The sequence below is a fragment of the Schistocerca piceifrons genome, chromosome 4 (genome assembly GCF_021461385.2).
Source record: "Schistocerca piceifrons isolate TAMUIC-IGC-003096 chromosome 4, iqSchPice1.1, whole genome shotgun sequence".
In the NCBI taxonomy this organism is placed as follows: Eukaryota; Metazoa; Arthropoda; class Insecta; order Orthoptera; family Acrididae; genus Schistocerca; species Schistocerca piceifrons.
Window position 1 is genome coordinate 385,811,280 of NC_060141.1, and position 21,009 is coordinate 385,832,288.

The following is a 21,009-nucleotide window of genomic DNA, read 5'->3' on the forward strand; positions in this document are numbered from 1 at the left end:
TTGTTGTTGTTGTTGTGGTCTTCAATCCTGAGACTGGTTTGATGCAGCTCGCCATGCTACTCTACCCTGTGCAAGATTTTTCATCTCCCAGTACGTACTGCAGCCTACATCCTTCTGAATCTGCTTAGCGTATTCATCTCTTGGTCTCCCTCTACGACTTTTACCCCCCACGCTGCCCTCCAATGCTAAATTGGTGATCCCTTGATGCCTCAGAACATCTCCTACGAAGTGGTCCCTTCTTCTTGTCAAGTTGTGCCACAAACTCCTCTTCTCCCCAATTCTATTGAATACCTCCTCATTAGTTATGTGATCTACCCATCTAATCTTCAGCATTCTTCTGTAGCACCACATTTCGAAAGCTTCTATTCTCTTCTTGTCCAAACTATTTATCGTCCATGTTTCACTTCCATACATGGCTACACTCCATACAAATAGTTTCAGAAACGACTTCCTGACACTTAAATCTATACTCGATGTTAACAAATTTCTCTTCTTCAGAAACACTTTCCATGCCATTGCCAGTCTACATTTTATATCCTCTCTACTTCGACCATCATCAGTTATTTTACTCCCCAAATAGCAAAACTCATTTACTACTTTAAGCGTCTCATTTCCTAATCTAATTCCCTCAGCATCACCCGACTTAATTCGACTACATTCCATTATCCTTGTTTTGCTTTTGTTGATGTTCATCTTATACCCTCCTTTCAAGACACTGTCCATTCCATTCAACTGCTCTTCCAAGCCCTTTGCTGTCTCTGACAGAATTGGGGACTGATGACCTTCGCTGTTTAGTCCCCCTTAACCATCCCAACAACCACCACCACCATCTGACAGAATTACAATGTCATCGGCGAACCTCAAAGTTTTTATTTCTTCTCCATGGATTTTAATACCTACTCCGAATTTTTCTTTTGTTTCCTTTATTGCTTGCTCAATATACAGATTGAATAACATCGGGGAGAGGCTACAACCCTGTCTCACTCCATTCCCAACCACTGCTTCCCTTTCATGCCCCTCGACTCTTATGAACCCAAATTTCTCGAATCTTATCTTCTTCGTCCTTACGCACAATGTACGTTCGCGGCAGTAGAATAGTTCGGCAGTCAGCTTCAAATGACGGTTCTCTAAATTTTTTCAATAGTGTTTCTCGGAAAGAACGTCGGTTCCCTCCAGGCATTCCCATTTGACTTCCTGAAGCATCTCCATAACACGTGTTGTTCGAACAAACCAGTAACAAGTCTAGCAGCTCGCCTCTGAACTGCTTCGATGTCGTCCCTGAATCCGACCTCCTGCGAATCTCAAACACTCCAGCAATACTCAAGAATAGATAGTACCAGCGTACTATATGTCGTCCCCTTTACAGGTGAACCACTCTTTCCTAAAATTCTCCCACTAAACCGAAGTCGACCATTCCTCTTCCCTAACATAGTTCTCACATGCTCGTTCCATTTCATATCGCTTTGCAATGTTACGTCCAGATAGTTAAACGAGTTGACTGTGTCAAGCCTACTAATGCTAAAACCGAACATTACTGGTTTGTTCTTCCTCCTCATCCGCATTAACTTACATTTCTGCACATTTTGTATTTGATCACGAACGGCCCTTGTGTACGTCCTCAATACGTTTCAAAACCACTCAATAATGATGCAAATTCCCATAACGGGGAAACGGGGTGCCGAAGCCGTAGACCCGGGACTACAGAGCAAAGGAAGAATATAGTTTGGTCGCATGACTTTTGCTTGACATTGTTTCCATTTTCTGTCCGTGTTTACCTCCCAACAGGAAACATGTCGGGGTTTGGTGATAATTTGGGCAGGCATGTCGTGGCATTTCATGGGCACCATGGTTGCATTACTGCCGAGGATTATGTGACCATTCTGGCTGATCAGGTCCATCTTATGGTACAATGTTTGTTTTCCCAGTGGTAATGCTGTGTTCCAAGACGACAGGGTGCATGATTCCTATCTAGCTTCATCATATTTACCAGGATGTGTCGTTATTATGCTCGAATAATGGTATAACATTCACTTGAAAATCATACAGGACCTGTATTTATGCATTCCGAGACGACAGGAAGCTGTTATGAGTTCCAGTGAATTTACCAAACCGTATAAGGCATGATAATATGTTGTGTTTCTGACTTTTCCTTATTTTTGTCCAACCACTGTGGATGCAGGGATTTCGACCGCAATTTAGAGGGCTGGGCTGCAACTTAGTTGGGTTTCTAGTGGCGTTCGTAAAGTGGCGAACTTGATTATATTTTGCCACGTGAACAAAGAAACCAGTAGTTTTTAAATGAATAAAGGTTACTCTATAGTTCTAGTTCGATTCATGTGTTCCTTCGCTGTAGTTAGTCTATCTTGTTCACTTTAGTGTTTTTTTAAGTCCTGTAGCGGGCGGACGTGTCCGAGTGATAATCTTATTTTTTATGTCACCGAAGCAGCGAACTGCAGATTTTCGACAGTGAAGGAGTCAGAGAGCCTGAGAAAGCTTAGCGGGTTGATAGCCCTTATCGTTCGGTGCTGTGTGTATCTACCGAGATTGGCGCCGCTAATATGCAATCTATGAGATATGAAGTATGTTGAACAGTCATACAATAGTTTGCTTGTTTAGTATAGCCTGCGAGTGGTGTTGAGAAATAATACATGGGATAGAAGAGGCATATTATAATGCCACCACCACTAATAAAATAACGAATTAATATGGAAGTAATGTCGTCTTTTGTGATTGAACAAAATCTTATTTCGAGCACACGTGCTTCGCTTCACGTAAAACATAGGGTGGTCACTGTAATAATTGTGGTTTTGTGTACAAATCGGTTTAACGAGCTCATAAACAGTTCTCATGTTTCACATTACTTTTTTAATAGTCGTGTTTCTTGGCTCCTACTTTATTATCATGCTTTCTTCTGTATCCAGGCATTCGGTGTGTAACGCACTGCACTGCAGAGTACATTCTCAATTGCAAGTTTTTATTTTTCCAATTGACTTCGTTCATTTTATGTACTTTGTTCGTCTTTTTTGTGGGTCCTCCCTCGGGCATGGATGTGTGTGTTGTCCATAGCGTATGTTAGTTTACGTGGTGTGTAGGCTTAGGGACCGATGACCTAAGTAGTTTGGTCCCACCAAACAAAAAGCAAATAAACAAAAGAAAAAAAAAAACATGAGAATTGTTTTGATCTCGCTGCACTATTTTGTAAACAAAACACAGTTGTTACAGTGACCACTAAAGACACTTTAAAAGGACGAAACGCGTTTGGTGCAAATAAGACCTTCTGTTGTCGCAAAAGAAGCGGTATTTCCATATTACTTGTAAAACTACGACTGCGTCAAAGACGCTTCAAATAACTTCATGCCGGCCGCGGTGGTCTCGCGGTTCTAGGCGCGCAGACCGGAACCGTGCGACTGATACGGTCGCAGGTTCGAATCCTGCCTCGGGCATGGATGTGTGTGATGTCCTTAGGTTAGTTAGGTTTAAGTAGTTCTAAGTTCTAGGGGACTGATGACCACAGCTGTTAAGTCCCATAGTGCTCAGAGCTATTTGAATCATTTTGCAAGGTCCAGTCACGTTAATGCGACCACCGCCTATGTTCGATGTCCACGTGTAATAACCACTCACAGACGGCGGGTAGAGGGTGAATGAAGCGTGTCGGGTGCAAACGGTAAACGGTGCACTCTTTGTCGTAACGCGGAAACGGAGCGATTTATCTGGCGTCCAAAAGGGCACGCTCATTGGCTTTCGGGCCAAGGGTGCAAGCTTTTCACATGGGTTAGTGGTTAAGCAATACCGTGCAGGGTAAAATGGCGCTATCTAAAACTGGCGCCGGGGGGGACTGTGTTACAGCATGGGTGAACGATGGCTGCGGGGATGCGTACGGGCGAATAGATATGCAACTGTTGAGAATTGACCGTCCAGATGTACAAAGAGGCCATCAACAGCGACCCCAGACAACGAAATCCACCCTCATTTTTTTTATCTTGAACATTTTGTTATTAATTGAAAACAAACCAAGTTAACGAGCAATTTGGCTCTGAGCACTATGGGGCTTAACTGCTGAGATCATCAGTCCCCTAGAACTCAGAACTACGTAAACCTAACTAACCTTAGGTCATCATACATATCCATGCCCGAGGCAGGATTCGAACCTGCGACCGTAGCAGCAGCGTGGTTCCGGACTGAAGCGTCTCGAACTGCTCGGTCACAGCGGCCGGCTCCGAAATTCGTAACTGGTACATTAATTCCTATAAAAGAGACGGTTAAAAATTTACAATTTGGAACTTTACTATATAATTTTAAATGTATTTCAATAACCAGTTATGAATTTTAGTCATATGTGTGTTAATGGCTGTAAAAGTGCCGGATATTTGCTACGGGTGAATATTATCATTGCTTTTTGTATTGCATTAGTCTTAATGAGGTAGTTTTCCACCAAAATGTAGATCTATAGAGTTCTCGCCCTCTCAACAAAAAATCGTGTGTCATGCTGGTTTATCTATGAATCTAGTTGACCATAGACTTTCGAGAACTGTAACACAGCCATTTTACTCCATTTTATGTGCGGCGTCGCCGCTATACACAGCCAGATACTCGTATACTTAACGTACGGCCGTTAGCTACTAAATGTAAAGTATTACGTTCTAAATTGAATTTTTGCTCTTATTTCATTTTTGTTGGTATAATAGGTTGTAATTTCTCGCATTTATGGAGATGCTCGAGTCTGACGAGTGAAGGATGTCAATAAAGGAATGTTGTTGGCGACTTGGGGCTACTTGTGAAGGTACTCCGTATGATGGTATGTTGACCATGTGGTACAGCGTCGAATGCCTTATAGAAGTGTAGGAACGCGGAAACTACCCGTTCACAATAAAAACATTCTCAGGTGTGACTGCAAAGTTCGGCAATGCGTCAGATGAAACACAGATGCCGCGCATTAGTAAAGCCTCTTCAGCTGCTTGTGTTAACGCTGTACATAAAATCAGTTGAAAGTTGTCGTTAAGATGCGACGACGCGTTACACGCATTTACAAGCCTGCCGCTGGCCTGGATGACGAAGTTGAAGGTGCGGCCCAACTGCGTGGTAACCCGGCACTCGGCGCTGCGCTGAGTAAGGGGAGGCCCGCCACACACGTCGCTTTCGGAGAAGCCGTCCCTTTCACCCGATCTGCCGCCCACAGGCAAAGAAAAGACATCTGAGCTTCCCGCTCGCTCCTACGCACTGGACTCCCCGATAAGGCCGCTCTTTCAGTCGACTAGGCGCTGCTTGCTTCAGCTCGCAGGTGCACGTTCATCTCAGTGCTGATCTACTAGCAACGCTGGGGGCTCTCGGGTCACCTGCTCAGTAAGGCAGCCCAGCACCGAGCGAAAACATTAAAAGGGATACATTTCAAACAGCGGCGCAATTAAAGTTGAACATATAGGTCAAATGTCGTGGGGATCACTGATATGCAGTCAGTTTACCACTCACCATCATTACATTTGGTACGGTCGCACGAGTGAAGTTGTAACTCTTTTTTTTCTTCTTTTTCTTACATTAACAGAACCAAGGCACTTCAGATCCACAGCTGCAATACCTGCTCTTTGTAAGAGAAATATTGTTGAAATTTTTCACCCATTTCCTCTGTCGGTTTAATGAATTTCTGTGTAAGTCTTACAGCCATCACTAACGGGCTGTAACGAAGGGTTTGGTGCTCTAGCGATACGACACTTGAACTGCAATTAAAGTTGCATCTTGCATCCTTTGTAAAGCTGATGTCGAAGCCTTTCACCTCCTTCAATAACTCCGCTTTCTACCCGTGAAGCATAACGGGTAGAGCGCTAGCTTATTACTCAGAGAGCCGAAGTAAACCTGGACGAAATTCTCCCATTATGGGTGCCTTTTTTAGGCTGTCTTCCACCCTTGTGTAAGTAAAAACTGAGTTTATTCTTTATTCATACTCCAGAAAACATTATACGAATTAAAGTACTTAAGTACACAGATCGCACGGCTTCCACCTCAACTTGAGGCTAAGGTGACTTTGCAGCGTCAAGATGGGCATCCGACCGTAAAACAGAACACTCGAAACACAAAATGAGTACATCAGCTAAGCCCCCCGTAGTTCAGATTTAGTAGTCACCTTGAATTACATGACGAAGGAATCAGTGACTGTTCTGCTGAACTTGACCGAAAAGTGTCCAGTAAACAAATTCTACCAAAACTAGTGCCAATCAGTAGGATAATTCAAAGCTAGAATGAGATTTTCACTCTGCAGCGGAGTGTGCGCTGATATGAAACTTCCTGGCAGATTAAAACTGTGAGCCCGACCGAGACTCGAACTCGGGACCTTTGCCTTTCGCGGGCAAGTGCTCTACCAACTGAGCTACCCAAGCATGACTCACGCCCCGTCCCCGCAGCTTTACTTCTGCCAGTACCTCGCCTCCTACCTTCCAAACTTTACAGAAGCTCTCCTGCGAACCTAGCAGAACTAGCACTACTGAAAGAAAGAATATTGCGGAGACATGGCTTAGCCACAGCCTGGGGGATGTTTCCAGAATGATTAACTCTGCAGCGGAGTGTGCACTGATATGAAACTTCCTGGCAGACAAAAACTGTGTCCCGGACCGAGACTCAAACTCGGGACCTTTGCCTTACGCGGGCAAGAGCTTTACCAGCTGAGCTTCCCAAGCACGACTCACGCCCCGTCCCCACAGCTTTACTTCTGCCAGTACCTCGCCTCCTACCTTCCAAACCCTACAGACGCTCTCCTGCGAACCTCGCAGAACTAGCACTTCCTGAAGGAAGTAAAGCTGTGGGGACGGCGTGTGACTCGTGCTTGGGTAGCTCAGTTGGTAGAGCATTTGCCCGCGAAAGGCAAAGGTCCCGAGTTCGAGTCTAGGTCCAGCACACAGTTTTAATCAGCCAGGAAGTTTCAATTCAAAGCTATTTGGAAAATATTTAATCGTTTATATGATCGGGAAGAAAGTTTGGGTCTACAGTATTGTACTACCATGAGCCAAAACATTATGAAGAGCTGCGTAATATCGTGTTGGTCCACATTTAGAACACAATACAACAGAGATTCTGGGTGGCGTTGATCTAACAGGTCTTTGGTAGGTTTTGAGAGGTATGTGGAACTAGATGTGCGCGCATAGGTCACGCAGCTCTTTTACTCCCCGACCGGTGGTTTGTGGGCTCGGACCTGGCGTCCGATAGAGTCACAGATATGTTCCATTGGCATCAGATCAGGCGAAATTGGTTGCCAAGACATCAACGTGGATTCAGTATCATTCTCTTCAAGCCGCTGTAGACTATTTTGGTCTTGTGTCACGGATCGTTATCCCGCTGGAAGATGCAATAGCCGTCAGGTAAGATATCAAGCAAGAATGGAGGCAGGTGGCTCCCAGTAATATTCGCGTAGACCACAGCCTCACAGAGCCTTCGATTACTACTACAGGTTCCACAGATGCCCAGGTCAATGTTCCCTCACAGGCCTGCGCCCGTGAATTGGTGCATGCATCGACACGGTGTAACAACAAACGTGATTCCATCGATCCACGGTCCAGTCTCGATGATCCCGTGACCACTGCAGCCATAATTGACGACGACCTAGGATCAACATGGGAACATGTAGAGATCGTCTGCTGCGGACCTCCGTGTTCAACAGTGAGCTATGAAACACTTATCGCTGCACCAGTATTCTACTCTGGTGCCAGACCTGCTCAGATCGGTGCTCAGCCTGTCTTACACAGTAGGTATGCATCCTACCCTCCATATTCTGTGACGATGCGTGGACGTTCAGACAGCAGACCTGCTTCACCGTTTTTGAGCTGCTCATTCCAAGGTCGGGGAGGGGGACCGGGGGTGGAAGGGTGGGTGCACAATAATGTGTCAGTTGTTTTCTCCATTTGCAGCCCGTATCGTTGCTAGAATGATTCTCTATTCGCCTGTGCTCCGCTTGTACAGTGAAGCGCCAAAGAAACTGGTATAGGCAAGCGTATTCAAATACAGAGATACGTAAACAGGCAGAATACGGCGCTGCGGTCGGCAACGCCTGTAAAAGACAGTTGTTAAATCGGTTACTGCTGCTAGAAGGGCAGGTTATCAAAATTTAAATGAGTCTGAACGCGGTGTTATAGTCGGCGCACGAGCGATTGGGACACAGCAACTCCGAGGTAACGATGTAGCAGGGGTTTTCCCGTACGACCATTTCACGAGTGTACCGTGAATATCAGGAATCCGGTAAAATAGCAAATCTCAGACATCACTGCGGCCGGAAAAAGATCCTGCAAGAACAGGACCAACGACGACTGAAGAGAATAGTTCAACGTGACAGAAGTGTAAACCTACTGCAAATTTCTGCAGATTTAAGTGCTGGGCCATCAACAAGTGTCAGCGTGCGAACCATTCAACGAAACATCGTCAAAGTGGGCTTTCGGAGCCGTAGGCCGACTCGTGTATGCTTGATGACAGTACGACACAAAATTTTACACCGCGCCTGGGCCTGTCAACACCGACATTGGACTGTTGATGACTGGAAACATGTTGCCTGGTCGGACGAGTCTCGTCTCAAATTGTAACGAGCGGATGGACATGTACGGGTATTGAGACAACATCACGCATCCATGGACCCTGCATGTCAGCTGGGGACTGTTGAAGCTGGTGGACGCTTTGTAATGGTGTGATGTATGTGCAGTTGGAGATATGTGGGACCCCTGATACGTCTAGATACGTCTCTATCAGGGTACACGTACATAAGCATCCTCTCTGGTCACCTGCATCCATTCATGTCCATTGTGCATTCGACTGACTTCGGCAATTCCAGCAGGACAATGCGACACCCCACACGTCCAGAAATGCTACAGAGTGGCCCCAGAGACATTCTTTTGAGTTTAAACACTTCCGCTGGACACCAAACTCCCCAGACATGAACGTTATTGAGCAGATCTTGGTTGCCTTGCAACCCCCTCATACTCTTACGGATTTATGGACAGCCCTGCTGCATTCATGCATTTATGGTGTCAATTCCATACAGCACTACTGCAGACGTTAGTCGAGTCCATACAACGTCGTGCTGCGGCATTTCTGCGTGCTCTCGGGGGCCCTACACGATATTAGGCAGGTGTACCAGTTTCTTTGGCTCTTCAGTGCATATAGGGTTGTCAGAAACAAAAATGTTCAAATGTGTGTGGAATCTTATGGGACTTAACTGCTAAGGTCATCAGTCCCTAAGCTTACACACTACTTAGCCTAAACTATCCTAAGGACAAACACATACACCGATGCCCGAGGGAGGTCAGAAACAAAAATATTGTAAGGATGTTGCAGGGGAAGTCGTCATGTGACATATGGTTAAGAAAAATATTTTATGCGCGGTGCCGTTTCCGAGTTGCGGCTAACTAGACGCACGGCCCTAGTTGCAATTAGCCAATCCAGGGCAACGAAAATTTGATTTTCAGTTTTTCATATAATTATCCACCATTTTAAAAAATTTAAAATGTTGTCGTAACGGCCTCTTTAAGAAGTATTATCTTACTTTGAAGGCTTAACGCAATGAGTCAAGTGTTGAAGTTAGAAACTGCGTATATGTCTTTTTGGCAGTGTAACACACGGAGCGCAAATTACCCAGACTATATGCATCCAGTACCTGAAAAAGAGAGCACTCAGCGATGTCCAACAAACTATACACATAGTTTCAAATCTTTACAAAACTTTTCCTCGTTGACACCCCCCAACAAAATGATGAAAGGAAAAAAAGTTTACCGCATACTACATTTTATATGTTCAAGCAGTAAAACTGCAGCACCAGGCATGACATTTTAATTCCTTACTTCTTAACTTGATGCCTCAGAATATGCCTCTAGTCAAGTTGTGCCACAAACTTCTCTTCTCTCCAATTCTATTCAATACCTCCTCATTAGTTATGTGATCTAACCATCCAATCTTCAGCGTTCTTCTGTAGCACCACATTTCGAAAGCTTCTATTCTCTCCTTGTCTAAACTATTTATTGTCCACGTTTCACTTCCATACATTACTACACTCCATACAAATACTTTCAGAAACGACTTCGTGACACCTGAATCTATACTCGATGTTAACAAATTTTTCTTCTTCAGAAACGCTTTCCTTGCTATTGCCAGTCTACATTTTATATCCTCTCTACTTCGGCCATCATCAGTTATTTTGCTCCCCAAATAGCAAAACTCATTTAATACTTTAAGCGTCTCATTTCCTAATCTAATTCCCGCACCATCACCCGACTTAATTCGACTACATTCCATTATCCTCTTTTTGCTTTTGTTGATGCTCGTCTTATATCCTCCTTTCAAGACACTCTCCATTCCGTTCATTTGCTTTTCCAGGTCCTTTGCTGTCTCTGACAGAATTACAATTTAGTATTAGAGGGCAGCGTGGAGGATTAAAATCGTAGAGGAAGAACAAGAGATGAATACACTAAACAGATTCAGAAGTATGTAGATTGAAGTAGGTACTGGGAGATGAAGAAGCTTGCACAGGATAGAGTAGCATGGAGAGCTGCATCAAACTAGTCTCTGGACTGAAGACCACAACAATAACAACTTCTTAACTACTTTATTCGTAACACATTTTACAGACCTGAAAAATTTATGAATGTGCGACACATACTTCAGCAGATATGGCGTCATATACATTGACATGCGTGAAAAACTATCCTTTGCGTAAAAGGGAGCGCAAATTCCCCTGACTGTACTCATCCAGTGTTTGAGACAATACAGTGTTTGATAATGACAGTACTTAGAGACGTCTAACAAACTTTAAACATAATTTCAAACTTTTTTAAAACTTTTTCTCTCTATATCTCTTCCATGCCTATCCTCAAATATTTAACAGATTAATTAATGATTAAAGTTTTGAAATTATTTTATACATGCGAGTTCGATTCTTTAAGAAATTTGGCGTGGCGGTTGTGTCTAAAGGACCATTCCGTAATGTTGCTTGCAACGTAGCAGGAAACAACGCTGAAAATGGAATTCGACTGCGCACTACTGAATGCTCCAGCCAGGTTTAAAATGTCGTCAAGGGGCGATGGCTTGTTCCTAAAAACCCGACAGGGTAGCCACCCATGTGGCATTCAGGTCAGGTCTGTAGCGGACGGGCGCCTGTGGAGACGTGCAGCCAGCGTGCGTTGTGTATCTGACACAGAGCGTAGCGCGTGCGGCCCTGCATTCAAGCCAGCGACACACGCCCAGCTATTGCGTCACTGCTCGGGAATGGCGGCTGTTCAACCGCGGATGCTGAATGCTGGATGTCGGTTTTCCCACAGCGAGCGAGGAAGCGGAGCCACGCCCGCAGTCTCAACAGCGGGGCACTCCTCTTATGGGAAGTGAGTGATAGGCGCTCTAATACGAGAAAAAGCGCTGCATTTAATCCTGAGTTACATTGGCTTATTTCCAAATGAATGGATCAAAAGAAAAAAAAGAAAAACTGGACAAGTGCTAGTAGAACTAGCATTCCGAAGGTTCCGAAAAAACTGGATTATGTATGTAGACAGTTATCCACAGGTTTTGATGAGTGAGTTTGCGAGTATCAAAATGTGTGACATTAACGGTCGAGTCTACTGATTGTATTGACTTATAAGCTTAAATATTTACACCACCTCAGTACTTGACATAAATTTCAACTTGATATCTCTATCCGTCCCGGAAAAAGAGGGGATCTTAACAGACGGAAAACAAGGTTATCCACTCCTCTGTAGAGTGAAAATTTCATTCTAGAAACATCCCCCAGGCTGTAGCTAAGCCATATCTCCGCAATATCCTTTCTTCCAGGAGTGCTAGTTCTGCAAGGTTCGCAGGAGAGCTTCTGCGAAGTTTGGAAAGTAGGAGGCGAGGTACTGGCGGAATTAAAGCTGGGAGGACGGGGCTTGAGTCGTGCTTGGGTAGCTCAGTTGGTATCAGTTGGTAAACCACTTCCCCGCGAAAGGCAAAGGTCCCGAGTTCGAGTCTCGGTCCGGCTCACAGTTTTAATCTGCCAGGAAGTTTCTTATCCTATAAAGGTACCGTTTTCACTGACTACAGTATGGACCCTAAAAACTGCAAAGTTTCGGATCATTAAAAGGAAAGAAAAGATTTCTTGGAAACTACAACGTGTTTCAAGGTCTGAGGCGCCTTGTCACGGTCCGTGTGGCTCCCCCCGTCGTGGGTTCGAGTCCTCCCTCCGGCATGGGTGTGATTGTTGTCCATAGCGTAAGTTAGTTTAAGTTAGTTTAAGTAGTGTGTAGGCTTAGTGAACGATGACCTCAGCAGTTTGGTCCCATAAGACCTTACCACAAATTCCCAATTTCCAGTTTCTCAAGACGTGAATTAAGATAGAAACTTTGGATAAACTTTAACTTATGGATAGTATTACAACGATTCTATTTTAAAAACAAACATCCGATTTTATTAGGATATTTATTTTACTCACATGCTCCTACAGCCTTTAGGTACTGTTTATCCATACGTTTAGGATCAAAGTACTTTTGCGTTCTTAAAATTACCTATTTTAATCTCTTTTTTTCTATTCAGCCAGACATGTTTCGACACCTATGTGTCACGTTCTGTGGGTGTCGATTTATTTCCGCAAAAATATTACAGAAAGTTTTTCCGTTTTAGGCCTAAATAGTACATTGGCACATTTTATTTTGTTTTGCTTGCTCGCCTAGTACTATACTAATTGTGAAACTGGATTTGTACAGGATGGACTTGCTTTCATACCTTATTAAGGCTTGACAATGTGTCAACTATAGAGTAGTCGGAAGAATTTTCTTAAACAGTTGTTGTGTCTGAATACGTTTTCTGAGAGGAGTAGATTGGGCTACGTTTTGTATTTACGTTTTGTGACGTATTGCACATCTTTCGTGTGTTTTCTTTGTCGGTTGTAATCAGATACACAATTTTCCATTTATAAGGGGAAGTCAAATGAAAATGAGACGTAGGGAAAAAGTATTGCCGGCCGTTGTGGCCGAGCGGTTCTATGCGCTTCAGCCTGCAACCGCAACCGCTACGGCCGCAGGTTCGAATCCTGGCTCGGGCATGGATGTCTGTGATATCCTTAGGTTAGTTAGGTTTAAGTAGTTGTAAGTTCTAGGGGACTGATGACCTCAAATGTTAAGTCCCATAGTGCTCAGAGTTATTTTTGAACCTTCATGGAAATATTGTGGTTGCGTACGGAACGAAGATTCTGTCCAGGCGTGTACCTCTTCGTCCGAAGCCAACCGACGGCCAGGAATGTCTTTCTTCGGGGCTCCAAAAACAAAAAGTTCTCATGGCGAGAGATCGGAACTGTGTTGAGGATGTGTAAGAGCTTCCCTGTGAATCTTCTGGAGCGTAGTTGAAACAATCTTGGCAACGTGTGGGCCTGCCCATATGTTTGGAGCCCTGAAGAAAGACATTCATCACCGTAGATTTGCTTCGGACGAGGAGGTACACTCCTGGGTACAGACATGGTTTTGTAGACAACCAGAAACATTTTTCCAAGAATGCATAGACCGTCTTGTCTCGCAGTGGGATATATATATTAAAAGCTATGGCGATTACTTTCGAAATAATAAACAGTTTGCTTTCTTTTTTCTCTTCATCTGTTTCGTTTTGATTTGACTGTACCTTATACATTTCACAAACGTTCAGTGTTCTCTTGGGTACGCCTCACAATAGTCAAACTCGTTCCGTAGTTTTACGAACGTGTCTCAAGATACTGCATTCACTGCTGTTGATATCGGCGCCGCAGGTCATCCAAAATTGGTGGAAGGGGGAGATCAGGCAACATTGGATGCCAGCGGTGCAATGCGGGATCTACACAATCCTTAAGACCCAGCTCACTGTTAAGAAATTCACTTAAATGCAGGTGCCAACGGAATGGGACGCCGTCCTGTTGAAAAATTAAACTTTGCACAGTTGTGGGAAAACCCAAATGAATGCTGACGCTGTGGTAAATGCTTCGTTTCGATGCGTAAGGTAAAACTTTCCGGAAGTTTCTACTGGGTGGGTCACTGAGTGTTTCAAATGGCTCTGAGCACTATGGGACTTAACTTCTGAGGTCATCAGTCCCCTAGAACTTAGAACTACTTAAACCTAACTAACCTAAGGACACCACACACATCTGTGCCCGAGGCAGGATTCGAACCTGCGACCGGAGCGGTCGCGGGGTTCCAGACTGTAGCGCCTAGAAACGCTCGGCCACTCCGGCCGGCTGAGTCGCTAACTATTGCCACCTATAATAACTACGAAAGTTTGTGGGACAAAAGTTGCATGGGACAACGGGGGCCATAATATGACGTTGGTTTTTTGTTGCTGGGTGGCGTCGCTTCAGAGATATGAATGTCAACTTGATTCTTTTAAATGGGATGCTATTGTTTGGTATCTATTTTCTGACAGCGGCTGTCGAGACGAATCCAGTGGTGTGTAACAGTAAGATCTTTGAAGATCAACGAAGGTGGCACGAAAGTCCATTTACAGAAGGTGTTCGAAGTGATGACCATTGGTATCAATGCAGTGCTGCAATCTTTTAATCAATGTTTGAGTGGTATTCCTTATCACATCACCACTTATCGAAGCATATGCTGTGAAAATTCTCTCTCACATATCTTCAGGTGTGTTTGGAACGTCTTTATAAACAATGTCTTTTACGAATCCCCACAAGAAAAAATCCAGAGGCGTCAAGTCTGGCGAACGAGCCGGCCACGACATATCCGCTCCGCGTCCGATCCGACTATTTGGGAATTGTCCCTGCAACTCATTTCTAGCTATCAGGCGAAAAATATGCCGATCACCCATCGTGTTGTGCCACATTCTGTTCCTTGTTCCTAAAGGCATTTCTTCCGATAACAGACCTAATGTTTCTTGCAGGAATGTGGTGTACTTCCTACCATTAAGATTTCCTTCTATGAAGTAGGGGCCTATAATTCTGTCCTCCAGAATCCCACACCATACATTCACCGACCACGGTTTCTGGTGTGCAACTTGCCGCAGCCAAAATGGATTTTCAATTGCCCAATAATGCATGTTATGCAAATTAACTTTTCAATGACTTGTGAATGTAACCTCGTCAGTAAATAAAATCAAATTAATAAATGTGTCATCCCTCTGAATCTGAATTTGAGCCCATCGGCAGAATTCAGTGCGACACATACAATCCGCACCAATTAATTCTTGATGGAGGCTGATATGGTAAGGATGATATTTATGGCGATGCAAAACACAAACTACACTACTCTGGCTCATGACAGATTCCCTAGCGATTTTACGCGAACTAACACAAGGATCTCGAAGCACAGTGGCAAAAGTACCAATTTCCGTTTCCTCGTTAGTAACTTTCATTTGCCGGACATGTTTCCGATGCGTTAAAGATCCAGATGTTCCCAATTTGTCATACACACATTTAAATGTACGATGTGTGGTGTGAGTACATTGACGATATCTTTCAGCGTATAAGTCTGTAGCTCTCATTGAATTTCGTTGGCATCCTCCGTAAATGGGAAGCATATCGACTTGTTCTTCGAAGGAATACATCATTCACATCCGCTTGACTCGAAGATACTAGTCTTACCGTTCCTATTAGTGTTGTACTGAGAAACCGTCGAATGGCGTTTACATGTCAATGGCACGTTACATGGATACGCCGTATACGGCGAATACTTACTTTTTGCACTATATACGAGAGAGAAGTGTTAGAGCACGTGCTTCGATAAGTGACAAGGAATATCACTCTATCCATGATAAGAAGAATGCAGCACTGCATTGATATCAATGGTCAACACTTCGAACACCTTCTGTAAATGGACGTTCATGTCACCTTTTTGACCTTCATTGGCGTTCAAAGACCTTACTGTTAAACATCATTGGATTCGTTTCGATAGCCGCTATCAGAAAATAAGTACCAAACTACAGCATCCCATTAAAAAAAAGTTGACTTTTATATCTCTGACGCGAATTCACCTAGCAACAAAAACCAGTGTCATATTACAACCCCCGTTGTCCCATGCAACTTTTGTCCCACAAACTTTCCAGCTACTATCATACTTTCGGAGTTATTCTAGGTGGCAATAGTTAGTGACTCACATAGAAGACATAGTCTTGTGTAAGCGGATAAATCTTTTCTACATCTACATTTATACTCCGGAAGCCACCCATCGGTGTGTGGCGGAGGGCACTTCACGTGCCACTGTCATTACCTCCCTTTCCTGTTCCAGTCGCGTATGGTTCGCGGGAAGAACGACTGCCGGAAAGCCTCCGTGCGCGCTCGAATCTCTCTAATTTTACATTCGTGATCTCCTCGGGAGGTATAAGTAGGAGGAAGCAATATATTCGATACCTCATCCAGAAATTCACCCTCTCGAAACCTGGACAGCAAGCTACACAGCGATGCAGAGCGCCTTTCTTGCAGTGTCTGCCACTTGAGTTTGCTAAACATTTCTGTAACGCTATCACGCTTACCAAATAACCCTGTGACGAAACGCGCCGCTCTTCTTTGGATCTTCTCTATCTCCTCCGTCAACCCGATCTGGTACGGATCCCACACTGATGAGCAATAGTCAAGTATAGGTCGAACGAGTGTTTTGTAAGCCACCTCCTTTGTTGATGGACTACATTTTCTAAGGACTCTCCCAATGAATCTCAACCTGGTACCCGCCTTACCAACAATTAATTTTATATGATCATTCCACTTCAAATCGTTCCGCACGCACATTCCCAGATATTTTACAGAAGTAACTGCTACCAGTGTTTGTTCCGCCATCATATAATCATACAATAAAGGATCCTTCTTTCACTGTATTCGCAATACATTACATTTGTCTATGTTAAGGGTCAGTTGCCACTCCCTGCACCAAGTGAGTATCCGCTGCAGATACAGAATACATACTGTATTCTCCAACTAGCAATATGTGCTGCTCGCTTCCAGACAAATTATAGTTATTATGCAAACAATGCCTTGTATCAGCAGTGCCGGAGTGGCTCGTATGGCTCGTAACAGAACTTCACACGCGAACGATACCCGCCGGTCTTATTGCGGTCACCTCTGGCCCTCCTGATTGAATGGTTGTGTAGGCACGACACGGACAGAAGGAAGGCAGTCTGGTTAGGGCAGGTGAGCGAGCGAGCGGTCGACGGCCGCGATGGCTCGTACATAGCTGCGGGCGTGCGAGGGAGTTCCCACGCGCCGTCTTCCGGCCGCGACGCCCGGTTGCATCCCAACGCCGGCGCCCACCGACCACTGTCTGCTCCGCTCTGCACCACAGTAGGTGTCGCCGGATACTCGCGCCTCTGTGTCTGTTTCCAGGCGCAGTAGGCGCACATATAGGGTTAGGTTCTGGGGGGGGAGGGTCACATTTTGTTTTGTCCCCGCTCCCTTACTCTTGCTCCTCGGGGCAGTTAAAAATTGCTGCCGCCCCAAATTTTTACGTCCTCCAGACGCCTAGGATTTTAATAATAATAGCAGTAAAATACACTACCGACAAAAAGTGTGAAGCATCAAAAGGACGTGGTCGACGTCAGTGTAGCTTTGTACACGTACGCACTGTCGCTGGGTATGTAAGTGACTATAGTTGCAATTCTCTGTGACAGTTTGGACCGCAGCCGAGCTACTTAGCGTTTTTCGTGTTCAGTATTTTAGCAGGCCCGGTAGCGAGTATAAAGGGGGGGGGGGGCGTATAGAGTTAGGTGGTGTTCAGTGATAACTGTGAAGAACGCGGAGATGCCGCGTACTCGTCTGAGACGGCGTTATCAGCACCTAGAACTGTCACAGAGGCTTTGTCGTGAGTCTCCGTTTGGCAGCCTTGTCGAATCGTGCAATATAAATATTTATGTGCGAGTATATTCATTGTCAAGGTTTCCGGAATGAGATTTTCACTCTGCAGCGGAGTGTGCGCTGATATGAAACTTCCTGGAAGATTAAAACTGTGTGCCGGACTGAGACTCGAACTCGGGACCTTTGCCTTTCGCTGGCAAGTGCTCTACCAATGAGCTGCGCAAGCACGACTCACACCTGTCCCCACAGCTTCCCAACTTCACAGAAACTCTTCTGCGAACCTAACAGAACTAGCACTCCTGGAAAAAGGCAAACACCCCCAGGCTGTGGCTAAGCCATGTCCTCGTAATATCCTTTCTTCCAGGAGTTCTAGTTCTGCAAGGTCCGCAGAAGAGCTTCTGTGAAGTTTGGATGGTAGGAGACGAGGTACTGGCAGAATTGAATCTGTGGGGACGGGTCGTGAGTCGTGCTTGGATAGCTCAGTGGTAGAGCACTTGCCCGCGAAAGGCAGAGGTCCCGAGTTCGAGTCTCGGTTCGGCACACAGTTTTAATCTGCCAGGAAGCTTCACCGTCAAGGTTCTGGTCATCCACGTCTGACCACCACAAAAGAGGATGACCATGTTGTACACCAAGCACATCGTAACCCGTTCACATCTGTGCCTGTCTTCCCAGGAGAAGCACAGTATTCTTTGTCATACCGCACCATTGATCGGAGACTAGCAGCAGCCGTTGTAGGGAATTGCCATTCCATATGTAGGCTGCCACTAGCACCACAGAACAAACGGCTGCGACTGGTGTGGTACTGTGACCGGAAAGTATGGGTTGCTGATGAATGGCGTCGCGTTGTGTCCAGCGATGAGGCACCGTTCTGGATTACCCCGCATGACCATCGCCGGCGACTATGGCGGCGATCTGCTGATGGGTCCCGTTCTTTCAAGGCACAACTGTGTTACTTTTGGCTTCATGGTGCGAGGAGGCATCGGATACGACTTGAGTTCGCGACTGGTAGTGATTGAGGGAACTGTGTCAGTCGGCAAGACTCAGCACAACTAGGAGCACCTCCGAAGATGTCCAACATAGCTTTGAAGGAAACGGAAGGCCGGTGTGGCCGAGTGGTTGTAGGCGATTCAGTCTGGAACCGCGCGACCCCTACGGTCGCAGGTTCGAATCCTGCCTCAGGCATGGATGTGTGTGATGTCCTTAGGTTAGTTAGGTTTAGTTAGTTCTAAGTTCCGCTGTTAAGTCGCATAGTGATCAGAGCCATTGGACGAAACGGCAGGGATATAAGAGTTCCATGGACCACGACCATACAACCAGGAAGAATTCTCGGCAGCTGAAACATCCGGTAGTGAAGGCCTTCATTGTATGATGTGACTGCACAACCGTACGCCACGGACATCCTGCGTCTCCGTGTGTTACCTCCAATGAGACAGTGTCGTGGCGCCATTTATCAACAAGGCAACAGCCGACATGGCACGTGTGTCTATGAACTATCTGCGTCATGTTGACGTATGCCTGAGGCCAGCGAGATCCACATATCTGTCCCCGATGGAACCTGTGTGGGACCAGCTCGGAAGTCAACTCCATCTGTTTCTCAGTATCCAGGATATTTTACAACAGTTGTTGGTCATCTTGCCTCAGGAGAGGATATAGCGGCTTTACGACAGCCTATCCAACAAAATCAGTGCAAGCTGTCAGCCAAAAGTTGGCAGTACATCATGCTGATAAGTGGGCTCATATTACCAAGTACTTTGTAAATTTTATTCGATATTGTAGTTGTTGAAATAACATCACATCCCCCTCTAAATCCGTGAAGTTTCGTTATGTTTCCTCTTTCCCTTGTGAGTGTTCTTCTTTTTTTTTTTCTTTTTCAGGCAGTGTGTACAATGATGTTGCCTCAGTGGTAACGCCAATTCCCATTCAGATCACACCAACATTAAGTGCTGTTGAGCCTATCGCTTGCATGGGTGACCCTCCTGGCCTTCCGAGCACTGTTGGCAAGCAGTGCGCAGCAGTCTTTGTAAGACCAGCTGAGAAGCTACTTTACTAAGAAGTAGCGGCTCTGGCCAGCAAAGCTGCCAATGGACGAGAGACCGCTGTGCTGACCACATGCCCATCCATATCCGATGCCTATCAGCTGAGGATGACACGGTGGTCGGTTGGTACCGTTGGATCTTCCGAACCTGTTCGGACGCAGAGAGAGAGAGAGAAAGTAAATCAATTGTCATAATACACTGCCATAAAAGAACGCAACACCCTCAAGGACTGTGTTTTGTAGCAAAATGGTGTATGTGCGTACTGAGGACTACAGGCAGTAACTGTGCTGAGTTAAAGCATTGGTTACAGACATTCATTCTAGGGTAGAACCATGCTCCACCAACGATTACTATTCGAAGAACTTCAGCCATTCGAATGGGGCCGCATTGTGGATGGACTTATCAACGAATTACTGCACACGTTGGCCTCAGTGTATCGGTGGGGTATCGCTGCTGTTGAACTTTCCCACATCCATAGTCCAGGTTCTGGACATCCGTGTAGTAAAGATGCATGCCAGTATCGATGTAGTGTGTGAGAACGTGGTGACTGACCGAACATCATCCAGGGGAGAAATTCGAGCACATGGTGCACTGGCTGTTCCACCGTGATTGGCTGGTTCAAATGGCTCTGAGCACTATGGGACTTAACATCTTAGGTCATCAGTCCCCTAGAACTTAGAACTACTTAAACCTAACTAACCTAAGGACATCACACACATCCATGCCCGAGAAAGGATTCGAACCTGCAACCGTAGCAGTCGCGCGGTTTCGGACTGAAGTGCCTAGAACCGCTCGGACACCACGGCCGGCTCCACCGAGATTATAATAAGATAAGAGCACCTATACTCGACACATGAAGAGAATTTTTTTTCTACCTTCTAATACTATTAAATAAATGTAGGCTTCAAAATTATTTTCTGAAACTTCAAAGTCTCACCTTTCATCTAATATATATATATATATATATATATATATATATATATATATATATATATATATATATATATTTATTTAAAATGATAGTTTAAACTTTTGTAAAAATAGTAGGAACTGAACCTTTCAAGTGCACCTAAAAGTGGTACTCTAAAATGGACCTGCTCCTAAAGTCGACAATTTTGGCACCTATAGTTGACATAATTCCCATATCCTATTTTCTTTTATAAGTGACGAGAGCTCAAAACGCGGCGAATCCAATGTTTAAAGTTTTGACACGAGCCCACTCTTACTGTTTAA

General features: G+C 45.0%; 1 protein-coding gene and 1 non-coding gene across 2 annotated transcripts in view; both read left to right on the forward strand.

Moving 5' to 3' along the window:
* Positions 1-21,009, forward strand: part of LOC124795142 (centlein-like) — a 551,801-nt gene that overhangs the window by 428,975 nt on the left and 101,817 nt on the right. The window lies entirely within an intron of this gene.
* Trnas-cga lies at positions 18,208-18,281 on the forward strand. The gene has a single exon. It is a non-coding gene; the product is annotated as a tRNA-Ser (tRNA).